This window comes from Phyllobates terribilis, unplaced genomic scaffold (assembly GCF_046119375.1).
Source record: "Phyllobates terribilis strain yellow unplaced genomic scaffold, ASM4611937v1 Scaffold_8__6_contigs__length_399053987, whole genome shotgun sequence".
Taxonomy (NCBI): domain Eukaryota; kingdom Metazoa; phylum Chordata; class Amphibia; order Anura; family Dendrobatidae; genus Phyllobates; species Phyllobates terribilis.
This window is the reverse complement of record NW_027362768.1, coordinates 53,661,156-53,686,035: the sequence shown is the minus strand read 5'-3', so window position 1 is coordinate 53,686,035 and position 24,880 is coordinate 53,661,156. Positions and strand designations below refer to the sequence as shown.

The 24,880-nt window shown below is 43.1% G+C and overlaps 1 protein-coding gene across 4 annotated transcripts in view; it reads right to left on the bottom strand.

Moving 5' to 3' along the window:
• Positions 1 to 24,880, bottom strand: part of LOC141156694 (uncharacterized) — a 55,508-nt gene that overhangs the window by 24,437 nt on the left and 6,191 nt on the right. For 2 of the 4 annotated variants that reach the window (XM_073642962.1, XM_073642963.1), the window contains exon 2: positions 5,725 to 6,116. The exons of the other annotated variants lie outside the window; for them this stretch is intronic. The gene's annotated coding sequence lies outside the window, so the exon portion shown is untranslated. The remainder of the gene's footprint in view (positions 1 to 5,724; positions 6,117 to 24,880) is intronic. 4 annotated transcript variants of the gene reach the window in all.

The following is a 24,880-nucleotide window of genomic DNA, read 5'->3' as shown; positions in this document are numbered from 1 at the left end:
AGTCTTTACTGTCCAAGCACCACAACCCCTTTGTCTTCCAGACCATTTCCCTTCCCCCATAACCTCCCTTTCCAACATCACTGAAGGAGGCCTTACTAGTCTCCTTTCCAAATCACACCTCACACAGCTCATAAAATCCCATGGCTTCCAGTACCATCTGTAAGCTGATGAGACCCAGATCTACCTATCTGGCTCTGATGTCACATCTCTGCTGTCCAGAATCCTAGCAAGTCTATCAGCCATATCCTCCTTCTCCTCTCACTTCCTCAAGCTCAATGTGGACAAAACTGAACTCCTCATCTTTCCTCCATGTCACATATCTTACACAACTCATCTTTCTATCGCAATAAATTAAATCACACTTTCCCCTGTACCGGCAATCCACTGCCTCACAGTAACCCTTGACTCTGCCCTGTCCTTCAAACCACACATCCAAGCTCTCGCCACCTCCTGTTGCCTCCAGCTCAAAAATATTTCCAGAATCCGTCCTTTCCTCAACCCTCAATCTACTAAACTTCTTGCGTATGCCCTCATCATCTCCCGCCTTGACTATTGCAACATTCTCCTCTGTGGCCTACCTGCTAACACTCTCGCACACCTCCAGACCATCCTCAACTCTGCTGCGCAGCTAGTTCATCTCTCACCTCGCTATTCCTCTGCTACCCTCCTTTGCAAATCCCTTCACCGGCTCCCAATTGCCCAGCATATCCAGTTCAAACTACTAACACTGACCTACAAAGCCATCCATAACCTTTCTCCTCCGTACATTTCTAAACTAATCTAACAATATATTCTCTTACGTAACCTCCGGTCCTCCCACGGCCTCCTTCTCTCCTCCACACTTATTCGTTCCTCACCCAATCGCCTCCAAGATTTCTCCCGAATATCCCCCATCCTCTGGAATTCTGTGCCTCAACACGGCCGATTATCCGCCACATTTGAATCCTTCAGACGGAACTTGAAAACCCATCTCTTCAAACAAGCTTACAACCTGCCATGACTTAGCTTGCTGCCACCTCAACAATACCAGAGCTACTGCAACCACCCAACCTACTGTCTCCTCCCCATTCCTGTAGAATGTAAGCCCTCAAGGGCAGGGTCCTCTTCCCACTGTACTAGGCTATCATTGTTAGCTTGTTTACTGTAAGTGATATCTGTATGTGGTACGTAACCCCCTCCTCATGTACAGCACCATGGAATTAATGGCGCTATAAAAATAAATAAAAAAGCCTATGTGCGGGCGCGATCGCTGAGACGTATCTATACGTACCTGATCGTTAAGGCCCCGGCCATAGGAACGTTAAAGGGACATAACTAACCTATTAATAAGGGCATACAAGTGATAGAAATGTAAAGCTATTCATACCTGTATGCCTCAAATTAATAGTTTTGAAATCTTCGATTATAACTTTTGTGAGGCAGTGAGAGGGATCATATGTAAGGGATGGTATGTATTCCCCAGAATGAGCATAGGGGTATATTGAACCAGCTGGAGTACATTGCAATCAGATAAATAGCTGTGGTTGCAGGGCAAAATAAAAGTACAATTTGGACTTGGTCAAACTATTTGGCTAAGTTGCATTTACGAAAACCCAGCATGGGCTTTTATTTTGGGAGTGAACTACAGGTGGCAGTGGGGTGGCTCACTCCCTCCAGCCGGGTCTTAAAAGTGGCTCATAGCCACAGATTCCATTTAAAAACCTGCAGCAAAGATTTAAGTGTGTCAGTGTTTTGTTTGCAAGCGGCATAGGAGGTGGCTCTACAATACAGGCCTGTGTGCAGCTAACACAGAGCGAAGGAAAGCAAAACTCCTGGGGCACCTCAGTGTGACACGGCGGTGCAGTCGCCCACAACAACGGGTTTTGGAGACGGACTGTTTTGACGCCCCGGCTACGATCCAGAGGATACCGTTTGCCTCATCTTTGTGAGTTTTTGGAAAATAAAGACATTTGAGTTGAACTTGACTGGGTCACTGCCTCTTTACCGCACAGTGTGAACACCGCCGCATTACACTTTATGGTAATGATCCCTTGAGTGCTCCAGGCCCGTAAAGAAATCCCCACCTCCTCCCTTTATCATCATAGTACTTCCCTCCCCCGCCACAGTGTCATGTTGCGGCACTATAATATCGCGCCGGCATGTTGAAATCCCTCCACCGTCCTCCATCCCACAAGTCTCCGTGACTCACCGGCGCCTGTGCAGAAGATCACGGAATATACTAGTGTATTCCTAATAGGTTAGAGTAGCACCCGGGCAAAAGTATCTACCTTGTCGTGGTGGCGGCTTAAAAAATCTTTTGGCCAAAACAAAAGCTGATAGCTATGTGTGTGATTTGATGTTCAATGGGAACTGTTAATGTGTGATTAATGAGGAAGTGGTGCAGAAGTGGAGTTTTTCCAAGAGTGGGCGGTGGGACTGTGGAAGGTTTGAGGGATGGAGGCAGTGCTGGGGGGAGCCTGGGCAGAGTCTCAAGGGGGCCGAATTTGCCCGTATGGGTCCCTGAAATCCCTGGTGGATGCCGTGAACGACACACTGTACATGAGCCTGTATTTGTATAATTATATATATTTAGAGGGGAAAAAAGTATTTAGTCAGCCACCAATTAAGCAAGTTCTCCCACTTAAAAAGAGGTCAAAACTTTGACCTCTGTCATTGCCAAAAAAGGATATATAACAAAGTATTGAGATGAACTTTTGTAATTGTCCAAATATTTATTTTCCATCAAAATGTTAAAAAAAAAATTCTTTCCAAATCAGACAGTGATTTTCAGGATTTGTTTTCTCATTTTGTCCCTCATAGTTGAGGTCTACCTATGATGTCAATTACAGGCCTCTCTCATCATTTTAAGTGGGACAACTTGAACAATTGGTGGCAGACTAAATAGTGTGAGTGTGTGTGTGTGTGTGTGTGTGTGTGTGTGTGTGTGTGTGTGTGTGTGTGTGTGTGTACAGACCAAAAGTTTGGACACACCTCATTTAAAGATTTTTCTGTATTTTCATGACTATGAAAATTGTACATTCACACTGAAGGCATCAAAACTATGAATTAACACATGTGGAATTATATACTTTACAAAAAAGTGTGAAACAACTGAAAATATGTCTTATATTCTAGGTTCTTCAAAGTAGCCACTTTTTGCTTTGATGACTGCTTTGCACACGCTTGGCATTCTCTTGATGAGCTTCAAGAGGTAGTCACCCGAAATGGTTTTCATCTCACAGGTGTGCCCTGTCAGGTTTAATAATTGGGATTTCTTGCCTAATAAATGGGGTTGGGACCATCAGTTGTGTTGTGCAGAAGTCTGGTGGATACACAGCTGATAGTCCTACTGAATAGACTGTTAGAATTTGTATTATGGCAATAAAAAAGCTAAGTAAAGAAAAATGAGTGGCCATCATTACTTTAAAAAATGAAGGTCAGTCAGTGCGAAAAATTGGGAAAACTTTGAAATTGTACCCAAGTGCAGTTGCAAAAACCATCAAGCGCTACAAAGAAACTGGCTCACATGAGGACCGCCCCAGGAAAGGAAGACCAAGAGTCACCTCTGCTTCTGAGGATAAGTTTATCCGAGTCACCAGCCTCAGAAATCGCAGGTTAACAGCAGCTCAGATTAGAGACCAGGTCAATGCCACACAGAGTTCTAGCAGCAGACACATCTCTACAACAACTGTTAAGAGGAGACTTTGCACAGCAGGCCTTCATGGTAAAATAGCGGCTAGGAAACCACTGCTAAGGACAGGCAACAAGCAGACGAGACTTGTTTGGGCTAAAGAACACAAGGAATGGACATTAGACCAGTGGAAATCTATGTTTTGGTCTGATGAGTCCAAATTTGAGATCTTTGGTTCCAACCACCGTGTCTTTGTGCGACGCAGAAAAAGTGAACGGATGGACTCGACTTGCCTGGTTCCCACCGTGAAGCATGGAGGAGGAGGTGTGATGGTGTGGGGGTGCTTTGCTGGTGACACTGTTTATTCAAAATTGAAGGCATACTGAACCAGCATGGCTACCACAGCATCTTGCAGCGGCATACTATTCCATCCGGTTTGCGTTTAGTTGGACCATCATTTATTTTTTAACAGGACAATGACCCCAAACACACCTCCAGGCTGTGTAAGGGCTATTTGACCAAGAAGGTGAGTGATGGGGTGCTACCCCAGATGACCTGGTCTCCACAGTCACCAGACCTGAACCCAATCGAGATGGTTTGGGGTGAGCTGGACCGCAGAGTGAAAGCAAAAGGGCCAACAAGTGCTAAGCATCTCTGGGAACTCTTCAAGATTGTTGGAAGACCATTTCCGGTGACTACCTCTTGAAGCTCATCAAGAGAATGCCAAGAGTGTGCAAAGCAGTCATCAAAGCAAAAGGTGGCTACTCTGAAGAACCTAGAATATAAGACATATTTTCAGTTGTTTCACACTTTTTTGTTAAGTATATAATTCCACATGTGTTAATTCATAGTTTTGATGCCTTCAGTGTGAATGTACAAATTTCATAGTCAGGAAAATACAGAAAAATCTTTAAATGAGGTGTGTCCAAACTTTTGGTCTGTACTGTGTGTGTAATATATTATACATATCTATCTATCTATCTATCTATCTATCTACACACACACACAGACTGATTATATAGTAATCAGTCTGCAGTAAGCCTGTATATACTGTATTTTTCAGACTGTAAGACACACCGGACCATAAGACGCACCTAGATTTTAGAGGCGGAAAATAGATTTTTTTTTTTTAGCAAAAAAATGTGGTCATGATGCACTGTTAAGGGGGAGGGGGTCTTCTGCTGACACTGTCATAGGGGTAAAGTCCCCCAATTCTGTTACTATCCCCCATCCTGGTATGCATGGCCCCCATCATCCCTCTTCTTGGTATGTATTGCACTCTTCATTCTGGTATGTATATGGCCCCCCTCATCCCTCTTCTTAATATGCTTGGCACCCTCTGATCCCCATCACGCTGCAGACAAAAAAAAAAAAACCCAAACAATTATACTCACTTCCTCTATTCTCCAGCGCTGCGTCCTGCTCTGCTGCCAACAGGGATCTCACTGTGTGAGCCGCGCATGGCAAATTTTAGGTAACACATATTACTGGAGTAATATTATTTTTAACCAGAAGATAATCAAGCAGATCTTTATCAATGATTTTATCATTATTGGCCTTACACGACAGTTCTTTAATTTTATTATATATAGTAAGTTTGGGATCCCAATTCAATTTACCATATACATTAGTATCCGAAAGCTGTCATTTGATTTCAAATAAATAGGCACTAGTATCCAAGAAGACAACCACCCCATCCTTATCAGCTGGCTTGATGGTAATATTGTCATCATGGATAAGCGCCTCAAGAGCTAAATGCTCCTCACTTCTTTTAAATTTGGATGTAAAATAGTTTTTTAGAAACCTCTTTCAATTTCAAAACATCATCATTAACGGCTTTGATGAAGGCATCTATAGCAGGAACATTACTCTCAGGGACAAAATTACATTTCTGTAGGTTCAATTTCTGTAATGTAAATTTCAGAATCAATGACTATCTGTAGTTGTATTTGTTACAAACCAATATTTTAACTTAATAGATCTATAAAATCGGAACAATTCTGTTTCAAGTTTAAACCAATTAATGTGACTGTTGGGACTAAATGACAATCCCCTACTCAAAACCTTAAAGTTTATGGCAAAATTTTTATTTTTATTTTTTAAGAAAGGTTTACCTTTTTTATGTTTCTTTTGGAGTAATAGCTTCTCCCTGGCAGAGGGGTCTTTCAGTCCATGTTGATCTAGTACTCGTTTCACTGTGGATATTGACACAATCTTACCAGCTTCCGCCATCATCTTCACAAGATCTTTTGCTTTTGTTTTTGGGTTGATATACACATGTCGGACCAAAGCACGTTCATCTTTGGGACACAAAACCCGTCTCCTTCCTGAGCGGTATGATGGCTGGACATTCCCATCTTGTTTGTACTTGCGTATAATTGTTTGTACAGATGAACGAGGCACCTTCAGGGATCTTGAAATTGTACCCAAGGATGAGCCAGACTTGTGCAAGTCCACAATTCTCTTCTTGATATCTTGGCTGATTTCTTTGGACTTTCCCATGATGCTACAAAAAGAAGCAGTTTCAGGGGTGCATTAAAATACATCCACAGGTGTATCTCTAACTCTAATTGTCAAAAAAAAAGCTTCCAAACACATGACATCATCATATGGGCAGTCCAGAAATGTTTAAAGGCATAGTAATCTATACATACACACACAGTTGAAACCAGAAGTTTACATACACTATATAAAAAGACACATATGCACGTTTTTCTCAATATCTGACATTAAATCAGAATAAACCTTTCCCGTTTTAGGTCAATTAGGATTACCATAATTTTTAATATTTGACAAATGCCAGAATAATGAGAGCGAAAATGTTTTAAGGAATTTTTTAATTACTTACTGCAAAGTCAAAAGTTTACATACACTAAGATTACTATACCTTTAAACAATTCTGGACTGCCCATATGATGTCATGTGTTCGGAAGCTTCTGATAGTTTTTTTTGGCAACATCTGAGTTAATTAGAGACACATCTGTGGATGTATTTTAATGCACACCTGAAACACACTGCCTCTTTTTGTAGCATTATGGGAAAATCTAAAGAAATCAGCCAAGATATCAGGAAGAGAATTGTAGACTTGCACAAGTCTGACTCATTGTTCTGTCCCATGATCGGGACATTTACAGACTATACTGAACATTTTACATACTGTATTGCATGTCTTTCAGTTTCCATGTATTCCCGGTTGTTGCTATATTGTAATGTTCACTTTCCTTGAAGTCTGTCCCTTCTCCCTCCCCGTCTTCCTCTCATGTGACTTGTTTAGCTAAACCTCTCCCTTCTTTCCCCTGCCTTGCTTTCAGTCACTATCCTGGCACCTTCTGCAGCCTGTTCTGTGAAAAGTTATTTTTAACCTGCTGCTTCTACATGCATTTAACAAGAGTTCTTAAAAAAAACAAAGTGTCAGTGTCCTCCTGTTAGAGCTTCAGCTGGCCAAAGCAGACCCACACCTGCCTGGGCTCAGCTACCTGGACACTGCTCGTGGGGTAATCCCAATAGCTTCTAAGCTACCATCCTATATCCAAGATAGGTGGGCCATGCTTAGATCAAAATACAAAAAGGAAAACCAAGTCTCCTTTCCTCCACTTTCCTACTTCTGTCAGTTTAATCGAAAACATTGCAGAGTGTAAGACTGACCCAAGCTTCTTCCATGAAGGACCCAGCGGCCCTGGTTCTTTCCCTCCCAAGTATGGAAGTCCACGTTCAAGCAACAGAAACCACAGCAGTCCAGTATCAGCAAGGAAGACTGATGTTCTTCCCACACCTTCACCAGCTCCAGACAAGAGAGAGGCAAGTAAAAAGATCGAAAATCCTAATCGTACGTGTCCTGTTCATAAGATGCCACATCCCCTAAAGAATTTCATAGGCTTCAGAAAGAAACCCCTCCAGCAACGCAAGGAGCTTCTAAAGAAGTTTGGGATATGTTACAGGTGTTGTGTGTCCACTGAACACCTTGCTAAAGACTGTAAAATCTCTAAGTGTTTTGAGTGCGACAGTGAGGAACACGTACAAGCACTCAGTCCATCCCAACCTGACTCTGCACCGCTTGCACCTTCCCCTACTACAAGGCATTGCGGAAAGAATGCAGAGCAACCAGCAAGTCCTACCACAATATTTTCCTCCTGTACAGAAGTCTACGCGGAAGATCTGTGTGACAAGTCATGTGCGAAGATATGTCTGGTGAACATGCATCCTAAGGGCCATCCAGAGAAAACTGTAAAGATGTACGCCGTTCTAGACGATCAGAGAAACCGATCCCTTGCAAGGTCAGAATTCTTTGATCTGTTTGACTTAAAGGGAAACGCTCACCCCTACACTCTGTGCACCTGTAGTGGTGTTATAGGGGTCTCTGGGAGAAGAGCCAATGGACTCATAGTATCTTCTCTTGAGAACAATGTGTAGATACACCTACCCACTTTGGTCGAGTGCAACCAGATACCATCCAACAGAGAGGAGATCCCTACTCCAGAGGCTGCTCTTTGTCACTCCCATCTAAAGACTATAGCCAACAAGATTCCAGCTCTTGACAACAGCGCGAACATCCTGATCCTGCTTGGCAGAGACATTCTCCGGCTACACAAGGTACGTCAGCAAATCAACGGGCCATTTGCTCCATGCTTTGATCTAGACTGGGTTATCATAGGTGATGTCTGCATGGAAAGGACGAAGAGACCTGCAAGGATCTTCTCATTTAAGACTCGTATCTCACCAAATGGTTGTAACACTCACTTTCAACCATGCCCACATCATCACTGGGTGAAAGAGAAGCCGAGTAATTGTAAGTGGCAGCAAGAAACCCCTGACAACATGAACACGTTCCTGTCCTGTGATGTCAACCTCGGGTCAACAGTGTTCAATTCTTCAAGTGATGACAACCGGCTGGTACCTGCAAGAGAAGACCGTGGAAACTATCTCAGGTTCCTACAGCACAAGGACAATGACGTCCACAACGAGGTCATAGACTACTGGATGAAGATACATGTCTTTGGGAACAGCCTCTCACCTGCTGCAGCAATCTGTGGACTGAGACAGACAGCCCAGGAAGGTGAGAGAGAGTATGGATCTGATGCTCCTCTATCTGTGGAGAAGAACTTCTAAGTAGATGATGTGCTTAAATCTCTACTCACAAGAGAAGAGACAATTGATCTGCTCTCCGAAGCACAGGAAATGTGGTTAGCAGCAAACCTCAGACCTCACAAGATCATCTCCATCAGCCAGGAGGTAATGAAGACCTCTCCATCTGAGGACCGTACAACGAGCATAAAGGATCTTGATCTGGGTTACGACGTTCCTTCTATGCAACGCAGCCTTGGTCTGCTCTGGGATATTAAACAGGACACGTTCTCATTCCAGGTGTCAGTCTGCATTAAACTCTTCACCAAAAGAGGAGTCTTACCTGTTGGGAACAGCACCTACGATCCTCTCGGGTTTACAGCACCCATCACCATTCAAGGCAAGATTCTGTTAAGACAGTTGACCGCTGAGAACACGGATTGGAACACTCCACTACCATCCCATTAACCACAAAAAGTGGGAAACATGGAAAATGTCTTCAATGATCTTAGATCATACCATCTCGTTCCCATCTGGCTCTGCCTTAAGGTCTCTTTCAGCCACCACAAGAAAAGTCCACATTCTCTCTGACGCATTTGCAAGGGTCATAGCTGCAGTAGCCTGCCTGAAGACTTCAGAAGCCGTCAACAAGGTATATTGTGAATTTGTCCTGGACAGGATCAAACTAGCCTCAAGGTCTGCTCACACTAAACCCACCAAGACTTGGTCTTTGTGCTGCTGCACTAGTGGTGGAGGTTGCAGAAGTGGCCCCTGGACAGTGGCACCACATCTCCACTGACTTGCATCCAACTCACCCAGAAACAGGACTCGTGGCTGCACCCAGCCTTTGTGACAACACCTGGCTGTCATTTCCAAGTTTTGTTCCTGAGGACCCTGGTTCTGTCAATGCTGGCAGCACATTTGAACTCGATGAACCAGTCGCTCACGGGGAGACCAGACCCGTCATCTCTACACGCGGCATACCTGTGAGTCACTCCAAGGTTGAAGGTGAGGCCTCATCTCTATGGACGCTTCTTGTGCTGGTCACCGGTTGTGCAGGCTGGTATTCGCCTTACTTACAGCGCCAAGTGCTTCATGGGTGAAGGCATCACATGAAGTACATCGCTTCTGGACACAGCTTACGGCGGGGAGTCTACCGCCACATACCTTCAGCTGTGTTGGAACATTGAACTTTCTCCAGCGGATTGTTGGGATGGTGGAAGTGTTTGCACGTTGCGGCTTCCTCAATCCAAAGATGGGTTTTCATTTGGACTCGGCGTATCCGGCTGTTGAGGACTTCAGGCCTCCATCTGAAAGTTGGACTACAACTGTTGTATTTTTGCTGTGTATTTCTTTTGTTTTTTAGGTCGACATTGACATCCCCAGAAGACATCACATCATAGAATTATTGAAATCTACAGATTTCAGACGGGGAGTGTTGTGTCCCATGATTGGGACATTTACAGACTATACTGGACATTTTACATACTGTATTGCATATCTTTCAGTTTCCATGTATTCCCGGCTGTTGCTATACTGTAATGTTCACTTTCCTTGAAGTCTGTCCCTTCTCCTTCCCTGTCTTCCTCTCATGTGACTTGTTTAGCTAAACCCCTCCCTTCTTTCCCCTGCCTTGCTTTCATTCACCATCTTGGCACCCTATGAAGCTCATGTGCTCACAGCCTGTTCTGTGAAAAGTTATTTTTAACCTGCTGCTTCTACATGCATTTAACAAGAGTTCTTAAAGAAAACAAAGTCTCTTATGAATTCTTCACAACGTGCCTGCTAGCAGCTGAGTTAAGCTATCTGCGACCATCGCCATTGTAAGTACAAGTGAAGAGACCCCGCCTCACAGAGCCATATTTACAGCCACAGGCAATGGGGACAAAATAGTCATCCTTGGGTACAATTTCAAGATACCTGAAGGTGCCTCGTTTATCTGTACAAACAATTATATGCAGGTACAAACAAGATGGGAATGTCCAGCCATCATACCACTCAGGAAGGAGAGGGGTTCTGTGATTTGGTCCGACATGTGCATATCAACCCAAGGACAAAAGCAAAAGATCTTGTGAAGATGATGGCAGAAGCTGGTAAGATTGTGTCAATATCCATAGTGAAACCAGTACTGGATCAACATGGGCGGAATGGCCACCTGCTAGGAAGAAGCCATTACTCCAAAAGAAACTTAAAAAAGTCAGATTCATGTTTGCAAATGCACACTGGAACAAAGACCTTAATTTTTGGAGACATGTCCTGTGGTCTGATGAAACTAAAATTTAACTTTTTGGGCATAATAACCATCGTTACGTTTGGAGGAAAAAGAGAGGAGATTGGAAGCCAACGAACAACATCCCAACTGTGAAACACAGGGTGGCAGCATCATGTTGTCGGGTTGTTTTGCTTCAGGAGGAACTGGTGCACTACACAAAATAGATGGCATCATGAGAAAAGAATATTATGTGGCAATACTGAAGCAACATCTCAAGACATCAGCCAGGAAGTTAAAGCTTGGGCGGAAATGGGTCTTCCAAATGGACAATGACCCGAAGCATACTGCCAAAATGGTAACAAATTGGCTTAAGGATAACAAAGTCAATGTTTTGGAGTGGCCATCACAAAGTCCTGATCTCAATCCTATTCGAAAATTTATGGGCAAAGATGAAAAGGCAGGTGCGAGCAAGGCGACCTACAAACCTGGATCAGTTACACCAGTTTTGTCAGGAGGAAAAGGCCCAAATTCCGAAGCTTGTGGAAGGATATCCCAAACGTTTAAACCAAGTCATTCAGTTTAAGGGTAATGGTACCAAATACTAATGCAATGTATGTAAACATTTGACTTTGCAGTAAGTAATAAAAATGGCTTAAAACATTCTCGCTCTCTCATTATTCAGGCATTTGGCAAATATTAAAAATTATGGTAATTCTAATTGACCTAAAACAGGAAAGGTTTATTCTGATTTCATGTTAGATATTGAGAAAAACATGATTATGTGTCTTTTTATATAGTGTATGTAAACTTTTGGTTTCAACTGTATATACATAGCCTGCAGAAATACATGTATACTCCACACACAGAAGCCTGACTACAGTTGAAACCAGAAGTTTACATACACTATATAAAAAGACACACATGCATGTTTTTCCAATTAGGATTACCACAATTTTTAATATTTGCCAACTGCCAGAATAGTGAGAGAATGTTTTAAGCCATTTTTATTACTTAAAGCAGTCAAAAGTTTACATCATTTCATTCGTATTTGTTACCATTGCCCTTAAATTGAATTACTTGGGTCAAACGTTTGGGTTCACTCCTCCTGACAAAACTGGTGTAACTGATCCAGGTTTGTAGGTCGCCTTGCTCGCAGTTGCCTTTTCAGCTTTGCCCATAATTTTTCAATAGGATTGAGATCAGGGCTCTATGATGGCCACTCCAAAACATTGACTTTGTTATCCTTAAGCTACTTTGTTACCATTTTGGCAGTATGCTTCGGGTCACTGTCCATTTGGAAGACCCATTTTTCGCTCAAGCATTAACTTCCTGGTTGATGTCTTGAGAGCTTACTTCAGCTGTATTGCCACATAATCTTCTTTTCTCATGATGCCATCTATTTTCTGAAGAGCACTAGTCCCTCCTGCAGCAAAACAACCCCACAACATGATGCTGCCACCCCTGTGTTTCACAGTTGGGATGGTATTCTTAGACTTCAAAGCTTCTCTCTTTTTCCTTCAAATGTAACGATGGTCATTATGCCCAAAAAGTTTAATTTTAGTTTCATCAGACCACAGGACATGTCTCCAAAAATTAAGGTCTTTGTTCCTGTGTGCCTTTGCAAATATGAATCTGGCTTTTTTATGTTTCTTTTGGAGTAATAGCTTCTCCCTGGCAGAGGGGTCTTTCAGTCCATGTTGATGCAGTACTTGTTTCACTGTAACTATTGACACAATCTTACCAGCTTTCGCCATCATCTTCACAAGATCTTTTGCTTTTGTCCTTGGGTTGATATGCACATGTCAAACCAAAGCACGTTCATCTCTGGGACACAGAACCCCTCTCCTTCCTGAGCGGTATAATGGCTGGCCATTCCTATCTTGTTTGTACTTGCGTATAATTGTTTGTACAGATGAACGAGGCACCTTCAGGTATCTTGAAATTGTACCCAAGAATGAGCCAGACTTGTACAAGTCCACAATTCTCTTCCTGATATCTTGGCTGATTTCTTTAGACTTTCCCAAAAGCAGCAGTGTATTTCAGGGGGTGCATTAAAATACATCCACAGGTGTGTCTCTAATTAACTCAGATGTTGCCAAAAAACCTATCAGAAGCTTCCAAACACATGACATCATCATATGGGCAGTCCAGAATTGTTTAAAGGTATAGTTACTTTAGTGCATGTAAACTTTTGACTTTGCAGTAAGTAATAAAAAAGCCTTAACACATTTTCACTCTCATTATTCTGGCATTTGTCAAATATTAAAAATTATGGTAATCCTAATTGACCTAAAACAGGAAAGGTTTATTCTGAATTCATGTCAGATATTGAGAAAAACATGCATGTGTGTCTTTTTATATAGTGTATGTAAACTTCTGGTGTCAAATGAATATACACCCTACAGTAATACATGTATACTCAGCACACAGTGTACATACACCGGAGCCCCTGGCATCAAAGATCAGGGGCTCCGGCCCCGAACCTTTTGTCCAGAGCGCCGGATCTCTTGCCAGACTGCAGTGGGGGCGACAGAGAATCAGGAGAAAGTTACTCTATGTACTGACCGCTGCCGCCCCACTGCCGTGATCCCTGCCTGCGATTACCTGCTGTGGGGGAGAGGAGCCTGTGTGTATATGAGTGTGTGTGTGTGTGTGTGTGTGTGTGTGTGTGTGTGTGTGTGTGTGTGTGTGTGTGTGTATGAGTGTGTGTGTATCACTGTATGCATATGAGTGTGTGTGTGTGTGTGTATCACTGTGTGCATATGAGAGTGTGTATCACTGTGTGCATATGAGAGTGTGTATCACTGTGTGCATATGAGTGTGTGTATCACTGTGTGTATATGAGTGTGTGTATCACTGTGTGTATATGAGTGTGTGTATCACTGTGTGTATATGAGTGTGTGTATCACTGTGTGTATATGAGTGTGTGTGTGTGTATCACTGTGCGTATCACAGTGTGTGTATGAGTGTGTGTTTTATATGTGAAGATGTGCATGTTTCTATGTGCGAGTGTGTGGATTTATGGTGGCATGTAATGGGCAGAAAAAAACATGTAATGTGTAACACCCAGTCCTTAACAACCGCCGATATGTCTTATTCTCACGGCGACAATGATTAAGTGTATCGCGCCCCCCAGTGGGCGAAAATCCCACGGTGACAGCTGTATATGACAGCTGACACCACCCTGCAGCAAATCCTTAAATGTTGCTGTCAATCACGATAGCGTCATCTAAGTGGTTAAAACACCAACTTTAACACCATCATTCCCCCGCGATCTTAATCGCTGGTGCTGATCATTGCCATGGTACCGCAATGTCATTTGATGACCCCAGGGTACGGTGGCCTGTTAGACCCAGAAATAGGCTGGTTCTAACAGGCTGAATCAGTATAAAATTGACAATTGACAGGTCTCAAGCATTGCAGTACTGCAGTGTATGAGACCAGCGATCAAAGTAAATAAATATTCATGTCCCAATGTGAGACTAAGTAAAAAAGTACAAAGAAGTTAAATAAAATCTGAAAAAAAAGTAAAAAAAAAATGCACTCAATAATCACAAAAGCTGTTTAACCAGTAAAAAGGCAGCGTTTGTGATAAAATAAATATAAACAAAAAACTGACACATAATTGGTATAGACACGTCCGGAAGGACCCAAACTATAAAATTGTCAAGTTATTTATTCCATACAGCGAAAAATAAAATTAGAAGAAAAAAAAAAAAACACGCCAAAAGCGTCATTTTATCATACCGACACAAAAATTTGAAGAAAACGTAATCAAAAAGTCAAATATTTAAAAAAAATGATATAAAAGGAAAACACCAAATTGGCCCACAAAAAAAACAAGCCCTAATACGGCTCATTCAGCAAAAACAAAAATAAAAAAAAAGGTTACAGCTCTCAGAATATGGTGTTGGAAAACCAAATTCATTTTTGTAAAATATTGTTTTTAGTGTGTAAAGGTAGCAAAGCATAAATAACTATATAAATCTGGTATCGCTGTAATTGCATTGACCCGAAAAATAAAGCCGCTTTATCGCTTATACTGCAAAAAAAAAAAAAAAAAAGATAAAAACAATAATTGAATAGCTGGTTTTTACTCATTGTGCGTCTGAAAAATATGGATACAAAAGTGATCAAAAAATTTTATGAGTGCATAACCTTTCTTGATCGCTTTTTATTCAGTTTTTTCAGACGCACAATGGTACAAAAAAAATCTTCAACTAACTGCGAAAAATAAGCCCTCATACAGGTCTGTTCAGCTCTCAGAATATGGTGACTAAAATACAAATTTTTATAAAAAAAAATATTTTCACTGTATGATAGTAGCAAAACAATATAAATCTTGTATCGCTGTAATCGCACCAATCCAAAGACTAAAGTTGCCTAATCACTCATACCGCATGGTGAATTGTGCAAAAATAAAATTAAGAACTATTCTTGTTCTGCTGTCTATTTGTTCATTCTACCTCCAAAAAGTCGGAATAATGCTCGGATAACATTTATCCTGCGCTCTCCGCTGAGAGCTTACGTTAGGGCTTCTGTGAAAACCCAAAAAAACGCAATTCAGACATAACCCTAGACAAAACCACTCACTTATGAGGCATATGGAATCACTTAGGACACCGCTGGAACAGAGTCCAGACGGAGTCCAATTATTTTAGGCATCTTTTTAGTGCACAAGTGTGGTAGACCAGAGTTCTGTGAAAGCCTGAAAAGATGGAGACCATCGGAACAGACACCAAATGGACTCCAAAGTGTCTACATCTGCCATATTATGGTGGGTGGTTCTCTCGGTGGTTTCATTTGAATCACATTTTTGGGGGATTTACATGGCAACCCCGACATTAGCGCTCAGCATAAAACACAAGAATGTGATTCCAGTCTTATACTGGAAGCGATCAAAAAATATTATATACCCCAAAATCTTACCAAAAAAGCACATCCATTATAAGGTATCATGTTCACTTTAATCCCTTCCCGACATTCATCGTACATGTACGATGCAAGTCGGGAGCAGGTGTATGGAGCGGGCCCACAGGCTGAGTCCGCATTATAGTGCAGGCTTGACTCTAGACTTCTGAATCCTCACAGTGAGCATCAGACAATGTGAGAATTCTAAAGTGTTGACAGTAAGAGTGGGCGGTCATGTGAGCATAAGTATGTGCTTTCCATACTTCCGGCCACATTCCATCTAGACATGTATTGAGCGAGTTTTCTCAAATTTAACCACAGGGGATATGTCACTCTTGACATTACATGCATCACACGTCACCCACTACACATATCGGTAGAGGGAAAATAGAGTATAGACAATTTATATTTTAAAAAAATTTTTCTTTATTTAATCCATTAAAAAGAGAAGTATATTTAAAATTAAGCAGGAGGAAAATTATTCAGCACCAGGGTTTACGTATAGGTCTCAATCCTATAGGATCAATCAACACCAATAAATTTATATTATTGCTGAGTTTAGAGGATATATTCAATCAATCGTAAAATCTAAGTTCTTTTCTCATAAAGTGCAACTATTGATAAAGTGTCCAGTGCCATCAGCTGAAACAGGCCTTACAAAATTCAAAGTTATGGCTAGATCTTCAGACCTCAAGTCATATCCATAAAGTACAACAGACAAGGAGTGTCTAGTGCTAGAAGCTATAATGATATTACAAAGCCATATATAAGCTGATGATATCCCACTGTTCATTGTAACACAAACTGGAAGATTCACATATCTCAAAGTATAATACCCACATGTGTGGTTCTAGCCGTGACAAAAATTGCTATCAAATAGAAGGTTACAATTCAAATCCTTTCTAAATCTGGTGATTAACTTACAGGAGAGAGTAGTGTCCCCGTGGTCCTGGCGCTGCATGGATTTATATAGTGTGACCCGAGAGAATGTCAAAAAATAAAAAAATACTTACCCTCCGATGGCCCGCACTGGCTTGTTTCACCGTCCCGGCTGCCGGCAGCGGTACACTGAAGGACCTGCCGACCTCAGCGTCGCGTGACCCGTCACATGACTCTGACGTCAGCGCAGGTCCTTCATTCCATCGCGATTTGCCGGCATGAGAGGAGGAGCGCAGCGCGGGCCGCAATAAGGTAAGTATATATTTATTTTTTATTTTATTCTCTTTTTTACAGTTCTCTATGGTACCCGGGTCCGGAGGAGAGTCTCCTCTCCTCTAGACCTGGGTACCATCCGCACATTAGAACACATGGAATGCACATCTACATATACAGTGATGCGTAATCCATGCGTTCCAATGCAAGTCAATGCAAGTCAGCACTTCCGCAAAATAATTGGTAGTGCTGCGTTGTTTTCCGCAATGATAATCCACGGCGGAAATTTCCGCAGCATGTGCACAGCACATGCGGATTATCATTGGGGAACATGGCAGGCCTTCTACCATGCGTTTAAGCGTTTCTGCAGCATTTTTGCCGCTGTGGAAACGCTTAAAAAAACGCATCGTGGGCACACAGCCTTAAGGTTATTGGAATAGATAAGGTGCAAAGACAAATAAGTGGAGGAGACAGAGGCAAGCTTCTCCTAGCCAGAGAAGCCTCATGGATTCGTAAACTTAACTCTCGCATTCCCAATGGTCTCAATTATCGCAATGATTTAATGTACATTTTTCGATACTTTTTTCTAATGATGTACTTAATTTGCCAGCATACCATGCACATAAGTTTAATCTATATATATAATTGTCTTATCCTGTCTGTCTGTCTGTCTAGGAAATCCCGCGTCGCTCAATGGTCCGGCAGCGGCCAATCAGCGCCGCGGGATTTCTGAAAAAAGATGGCGGCCGTTAGTGGCTCATCTGCGGGACGGAGCTGAGCGGCGATGCAGCGGGGAGATGAGCGCAGCGAGGTGCTCATCTCCCAGCCGGCAACAGCAGAAGGAACCCGACCGCCGGACGGAGATGCAGCCGGGAGATGAGCGGCGCGAGGCGCTCATCTCCCGGCTGGTATCAGCGGAAGGACTGCCGACGCCGCTGACCTCCATGCGGAAGGGAGGATCGGGGAGCGGTGCTGCGGGTCGGGATACTTCTGCTGCGAGCGCCCGCGATGTCCCGGGTTCTCGCAGCGTAAGTAGCCGCACAGGCAGCGCCGCTCCCCGGTCCTCACCAAGACGATTCGATGATTGGTCGCGGTCTTCGGACCCGACCAATCACTGATCTTAGCGCAAAACTTAAACACCGCTGTGCTGATTGGTCGCCGACGCTGCCCGCGACCAATCACCGATTTGGGCGCCAAATTTAAACACCGCTCTGCTGATTAGTCGCGACTAATCAGCGATTTTGGTGCCAAATTTAAACCCGCTCCCCAGTCCTCACTAACACGGTTCGCTGATTGGTCGCGGCCGCCGCCCGCGACCAATCATCGATATTGCCGCCAAATTTAAACCCGCTTTGCTGATTGCGCCCGGTCGGCCGCATACCTATTCTAGAATACCCGATGCATTAGAATCGGGCCACCATCTAGTTTATGTATATTACTGAGCAATTATCCTTAGGAGGATTTTCATTCACTAATGAACTTCCTGTGCTTTGTTGTCTCCACCCTACTTTCTCTTTTGCTTTCAGTCTATATATATATATATATATATATATATATATATATATATATATATATATATATATATATATATATATATATATATATATATATATATATATATATATATATATATATATATATATATATATATATATATATATATATATGTCTTTTATCTATAGCAATGTAACCTATGATTAAGAACCCCTGTTTGGTTCGAAACGCGTAAGGTCTGCCTTACATATGGCGCTTTTTTAATGGAACTAATAAAATGGACGTTTTAACTTTACATTTCTTGTGATGGATACGGAGAAGGTGCTGGAGTTTTTTTAAACTACTTCCTACTGCTTCTCATCCCTGGACTTGTTACCAAGGATTTCCGTGCACCAGTGGACCCTTATGGCATATGCATGGTAGGCTGAAATTTCCCTTTTTTTTTCCTTATATACCCAAGTCTATGAGAGGCAGAACAAGGCCAGAACGAGGCTCTCATAGACTTACATTGAACGCTTGTAATAGTGAGGAAGGGTGTAACCTTCGCATGGGACTGAAGTAGTTAGAATTACATATCCCCATAGTTAGGCACTCTCTGAACTGCTATTAGGTCTAGTTACGGGGTTAATTTCAGTGGCGCAGTCAGTGGAGTAAGGGGGAAACTTAGTGACAGGGATAGACATTGGGCATGTCTAGAGGTTAGATATAATTCCTTGTGGGGCTGCAGTACTTTTTATAAGCCACAAGATGCCACTGCTGGGCACAGTTGTCAGTGAGAGGCAAGGCAGTTGCTAAGCAGATGGCTTAGTGGGTGGAGCCTCTGGGTGTGCTAAAAATAGCTGCATCAATTATTTTTGAGTCAGTTGAAGCCCTGTCAGGGACGTGACAGGAACTCTTAAGTTCGGACATCCAGGGAAATTGGCTGCTAGGGTAGACAGGGGCTCTCTACCCTCAGACAGTGAATCCGCAGTGTGAATATCTCCTCATGCAGGAGTCCCATTAGCCGGCCGGAGAAACTCAACGGAGGTATTGACCTGGGGCATTTCTAGTCTGCAGGTAGCAGAGGAAAATAGGACTCCAGGATAAGCCGTGAGGGAGATAAAGGATCTGGGCACACTGTCGCTGGTGAGGAACCGTCTCTTAGGCTAAGGAATGAAACAGAGAGATGCTTCACCTATAGAGGGCACCAGGGCTGAAGATGATTTTAGCACCTGTATGGGAGACAAGAACCTGTTGGGCCTTATCCAATTTACCAGACTGTAAATATTGTAATTACTCCTTTCCCCCCCCCAAGTAAAACACCAGTTATGGTTAATAACTTTGTGTCTTCTGAAATTATTACTGCCCTGGTCCCAGAAGAGAAATGTCTGGAGACAACCGCGACCGTATGGTGTGAAGTAAGTGAAGAATGTCACATGCATAGCCACACATCAGAGGGAGGACACGAATTGTCGGTAAGGTGCCAAAGCGAGCAGGGGCCACAACTTGCCCACGACTACCTCGCTGGGGCACCTTACACGCTTGTGACAGTTACCTCTGAGTTCCGGTCAGTCAGAAGTCGCAGTCACAAATTAGTGGACAGGAGCGGCACAGCGAACAGCTGAAGACGGCGGCTGGTACATATAAGACTAGGTGCAGGGAACTTAGATTAGTAGCACCACTCCAGCACTGAAAGAAAAAAAATACTGGAGTGGTGCTTTTAACTAACCTGAAAGGTAAACATCGTGAATGTAAAAAAAAATTTTTGGTCTTCAAAAAGGTGCAAAACAAATACAGTAAGGAGTGATCAAAATGTCATATCTATTCCAAATGGTATGAAAATAAAAGTAATCTTGCCCCACAACAAAAAATATGGAATGACAGTTCCATTGACAGATAAAAACATTAAGGGTCTCTGGAAATGGTGACACAATAAACAAAAAAATGTATATAAACATATTTTACAAATTTCCAATTTTTCATTTCACAGCAAAAATATTTAAAAAACTGTACAAGTTTGGTATCGCCATAATTGTACTGATGAGGAGTCTATACTATATATAAGGGGTGTGGGTGCCATCATACTATAAGGGGTTATCAGGGTCATCTTGCTATATATAAGGGGGAGTGGGTGCCATAATACAGTGCATAGGGCGCTGTGGGGACCATCATGCAGTGCGTAGGGAGCTGTGGGGACCATCATGCAGTGAGTAGGGAGCTGTGGGGACCATCATGCAGTGAGTAGGGAGCTGTGGGGACCATCATGCAGTGAGTAGGGAGCTGTGGGGACCATCATGCAGTGAGTAGGGAGCTGTGGGGACCATCATGCAGTGAGTAGGGAGCTGTGGGGACCATCATGCAGTGAGTAGGGAGCTGTGGGGACCATCATGCAGTGAGTAGGGAGCTGTGGGGACCATCATGCAGTGAGTAGGGAGCTGTGGGGACCATCATGCAGTGAGTAGGGAGCTGTGGGGACCATCATGCAGTGAGTAGGGAGCTGTGGGGACCATCATGCAGTGCGTAGGGAGCTGTGGGGACCATCATGCAGTGCACAGAGGGCTGTGGGGGCACTTAGGACATAATTTCTTTTAAATGGGTGCATCATTAGTTTAGCTTTTATTGGGTCTTTGAGGGGGCATTATTGCTTAAGGCTAAGTTCACACAATGTGCTTTTGATGCGTTTTCGCTGCGTTTTTTTTCCGCCACGGAAACGGTTGCAATAGATCTGCCAGCTGTAGCAATGGTAATCTGGATGTGCTGTGCACATGATGCGGAAATTTCCGCTCCGGATTAGCATTGCGGTAAAAACAGCAGTATGACCATTTTTTGCGTGACCCAGCCTAAAAATTTGCGCCCATTGACTTACATTGAACCGCAGGTATAATATCTATACTGCGGATTTGCTGCGGTTCAATTACAGCCAATGGCAAAAATTGGCGGCGGAAATGTTGTGCGGGTGGTACCCGGGTCGAGAGAGGAGGACTACAACTCCTCTCATCCGACCGCCGCTCCCGCTGATAACACCGAGAGCGACGTGGATGGGAGGAGAAGTAGTCTGCTCTGCCCAGCCCACATTAGAAGTAAAAAAAAAGGTAAAAAAAAGTAAAAAGAAAAAAAAAAGAAAAAAAACCTTATACTCACCTGTCCAGCGGCCCCCGGTGTCCTCCTGGTCCCCGGCGGCAATCCTCTCCTCCCGGCGGTACACTGCGGGAGCGCGCGCTCCCGCAGCGTACAGAGCTGCTAGGACCTGCGCTGACGTCACTGATCAGCTGATGGTCGCCTAACCCTGGGAACATACGCAAGAATGTTCCCAGGGTGGTAAGCTCAACGGGGATGATCAGCTGAGCTTAAGATAATCAACTCCAGTGGCCTCCTGCAGCATGTATATTGATAGGGGTGATTTTACACCCCTGTCAGTACACAGTGCTGTCTTCTACAGCAGTGATGGCTGATGTCACTGCTGTAGAAGTGACCCGGATAGTCGTTGACGGCGGACAGGTGAGGGATATGGTTGTTTGTTATTTTACGTTTTTTTCAGAAGATCGACGGCTTCGTAGACGGAGTGTAATAAAAAAAAAAATTGTAGAACCGTGTGTTTATTTGATTAAAATACTTTATTCTGGGAGTCTTTTATTGAAAAAGCGGCGACCATTTTACTACTCGGCTAGTAATGGGGGCGTCTTATAGATGCCCTTCATTACTAACCTGAGCTTCCCGTCAGTCGCCAATACAACGCTGACGTGAACCCCAACCCCACTCGCCATCGCTACAGGGCAGTAGGAAGAGAGGAGGCTAAGTGCCAGATTTGGCGCATTTTATGGATGTGCCATTTCTGGGGCTGCTGAGGGATGATATTAATAGCTGCTGAAGGGGCTAGTATCTAGGACCCCTTCCCTGGCTATTAATATCAGCCAGCAGCTGTCTAGTTTAACCTTTGCTGGTCAGATTTTATAGGGGGACCCTATGTCAATTTTTTTCTGGGGTCACCCTGTAATCTAGCCAGTAAAGGCTAAACAAACTGCTGTGGGCTGATATTAATAGCCAGGGAACATAGTTGGCTAATGGCCCCTTCCCCGGCTAGTAATATCAGCCTCCAGTGGTCGGCTTTCCCTCTGCTGGTTATAAAAATGACGCGGGAGCCCACGTAAATTTTTTTATTTTATTTTATTTATTTATTTTTTTACACATTTTAGGCTCTGTGCCCACGATCCCGATGTAGCAGCGCTTTGGACGCATATTTTTGCTGCGGCCAAAACATTGCATTCTATTGAACGCAGGTAAATCCACATGTGCTCACATCAGGGTTGTGGAGTCGGTAAGCCAAACCTCCGACTCCTCAATTTCCATGACTACGACTCCGATTCCCTCATACATGGCTCATGTTTAAGTGATAAATTTACTGTAGCACAGATTCATCTCAGCTAAAAGTCTAGACCCTTAGATCAGGAATAGGACATTTCATAACTTTACCAAATTCTTATGAAAAAATATTCCCCACAAACTGAATTGAACTACTGTACCCAATTTATTATATATTTTAGGAGTCGGAGTTGGTCCATTTTATACTGACTCCAACTCCACCAAAATGGGCTCCGACTCCAGAGCCCTGGTTCACTGAACCATGTAGATATACCGCATTCTATACATTCTAATGGTCAAATTTCTGATGCGGAGACTAGCGACTCCGTAAGAGAATTTGACATGCTGCGGTCCTGAAAGACGCGCTGCATGTCAGTGTCCATGGGTGATCCGCAGCCTCTGATGCACGCATAGTGGACAGTGCTGTGGAGTCGGTAAGCCAAACCTTCGACTCCAACTCAATTTCCATGACACTGACTCAGACTTCAACTCCACGACTCTGACTCCCTCATACAAGGCTCATGCTTAAGTGATAAATTTACTGTAGCACAGATTCATCTCAGCTAAAAGTCTAGACCCTTATATCAGAATAGAACAGACATTTATAGGACATTTCATAACTTCCCCAAATTCTTATGGAAACATTTCCAGCACATCCTGCATTGAACTACAGTACCCAATTTATTATATATTTTAGGAGTTGGTCTATTTTATACCAACTCCAACTCCTCCAAAATGGACACCTACTCCAACTCCACAGCCCTGATTTAGTGGACATGGGATTTCTAGAGATCCCATCCACTATACCGTAACATCTGGACACTGCGGGTGTGACACTGTATAAAAACGCAGCATCAAACCTGCAGCGGCTCCTGACCGTGGCCACGTACCAAAACTCACCCGCAGCATGTCAATTTCTGTAGCGGACAAGCTAGTCTCCACTGCAGATTTTGACCGATTGAAGTGTCATTATATGCGGTGGATTCACATGTACTCACAACAAAAGTGCAGCATTAGAACACCACGTTTTGGACACAACAAAAATGCACTTCATCCAAAGTGCTACAGAGTGCTGATCGGGGGGATGTAGCGGTTAATGAACCAGCTGTGAGATGTTATCTAATGGCCAGGGACCATGTTTGCAAAAGGCGCCTTCCCAGGCTAAAAATACCAGCTCACAGCAGCTGCATAATTACATGAATAGAAATGCTAATGAAGATTGGGTGAATGTGACTAGCTGACACCCAGCTCTTTTGTTTGGTGATGACAAGGTGTCAATCAGACCTTTTCATGACCAAAACTAAGTAAAGTAAAGTAAAGAGTTAAATAAACACACAGACAGAGAGCAAATACTTTATTTGAAATATAACATACACATTCTTTAATCATTCAAATTAACCAATATACTCACCCCAGATCTGACAGTAATCCAAGGGTTTAAGCAATGTCCCACCATATAACTTTATTTAGCTCCAAAAAGCATTCATTGATGTACAAAAACGCATCAAGAACGCCCAGCGTTTTTCCTGCCAAGGAGATGCAGGAACGATCAGGAAATTTCTGCTTCAAATCCTGATCATGCGCACATACCCTAAAGGGGGTTCTCAAGGGTATTTGTTGCTTGGAGGGGACACTTTGGATGTTATAACTTTCAAAAGAGCATATCTGCCATTATTACTTCCTAGGTAGCACAGTGGGGTCTTTACTACTTTCTATGGGATGCTATTACTTTTATAGGCCCCCTCTATCTGGCACACAGTCTTTACAGCATTAATTGTTGGAGGGGTAATCATAGTAATGACATAATTTTTGACGTATCGGGTCCCTGTTCCACGTCGGAAGAGCCGGCAGCATGGGGAGGTTGTGCAGGTCGGTAATAGATGGGGACGGTGCTGGAAATGGGAGAAGTCAGATGGTCTTTATACAGTGTGTTTTTTATGTAGAGGCACTGGTCATATTATAATATTATGTACTTGCTGTGTAGTGGTGTAGTCGGGATGGTAGTGGACATTGTGTAGCAGTATTATTTTTAAAACCAAGCACACCATTGTTTTTCTTATGAAATTCTCAATAAGTTTGATGTGTCACATGACCCTCTTCCA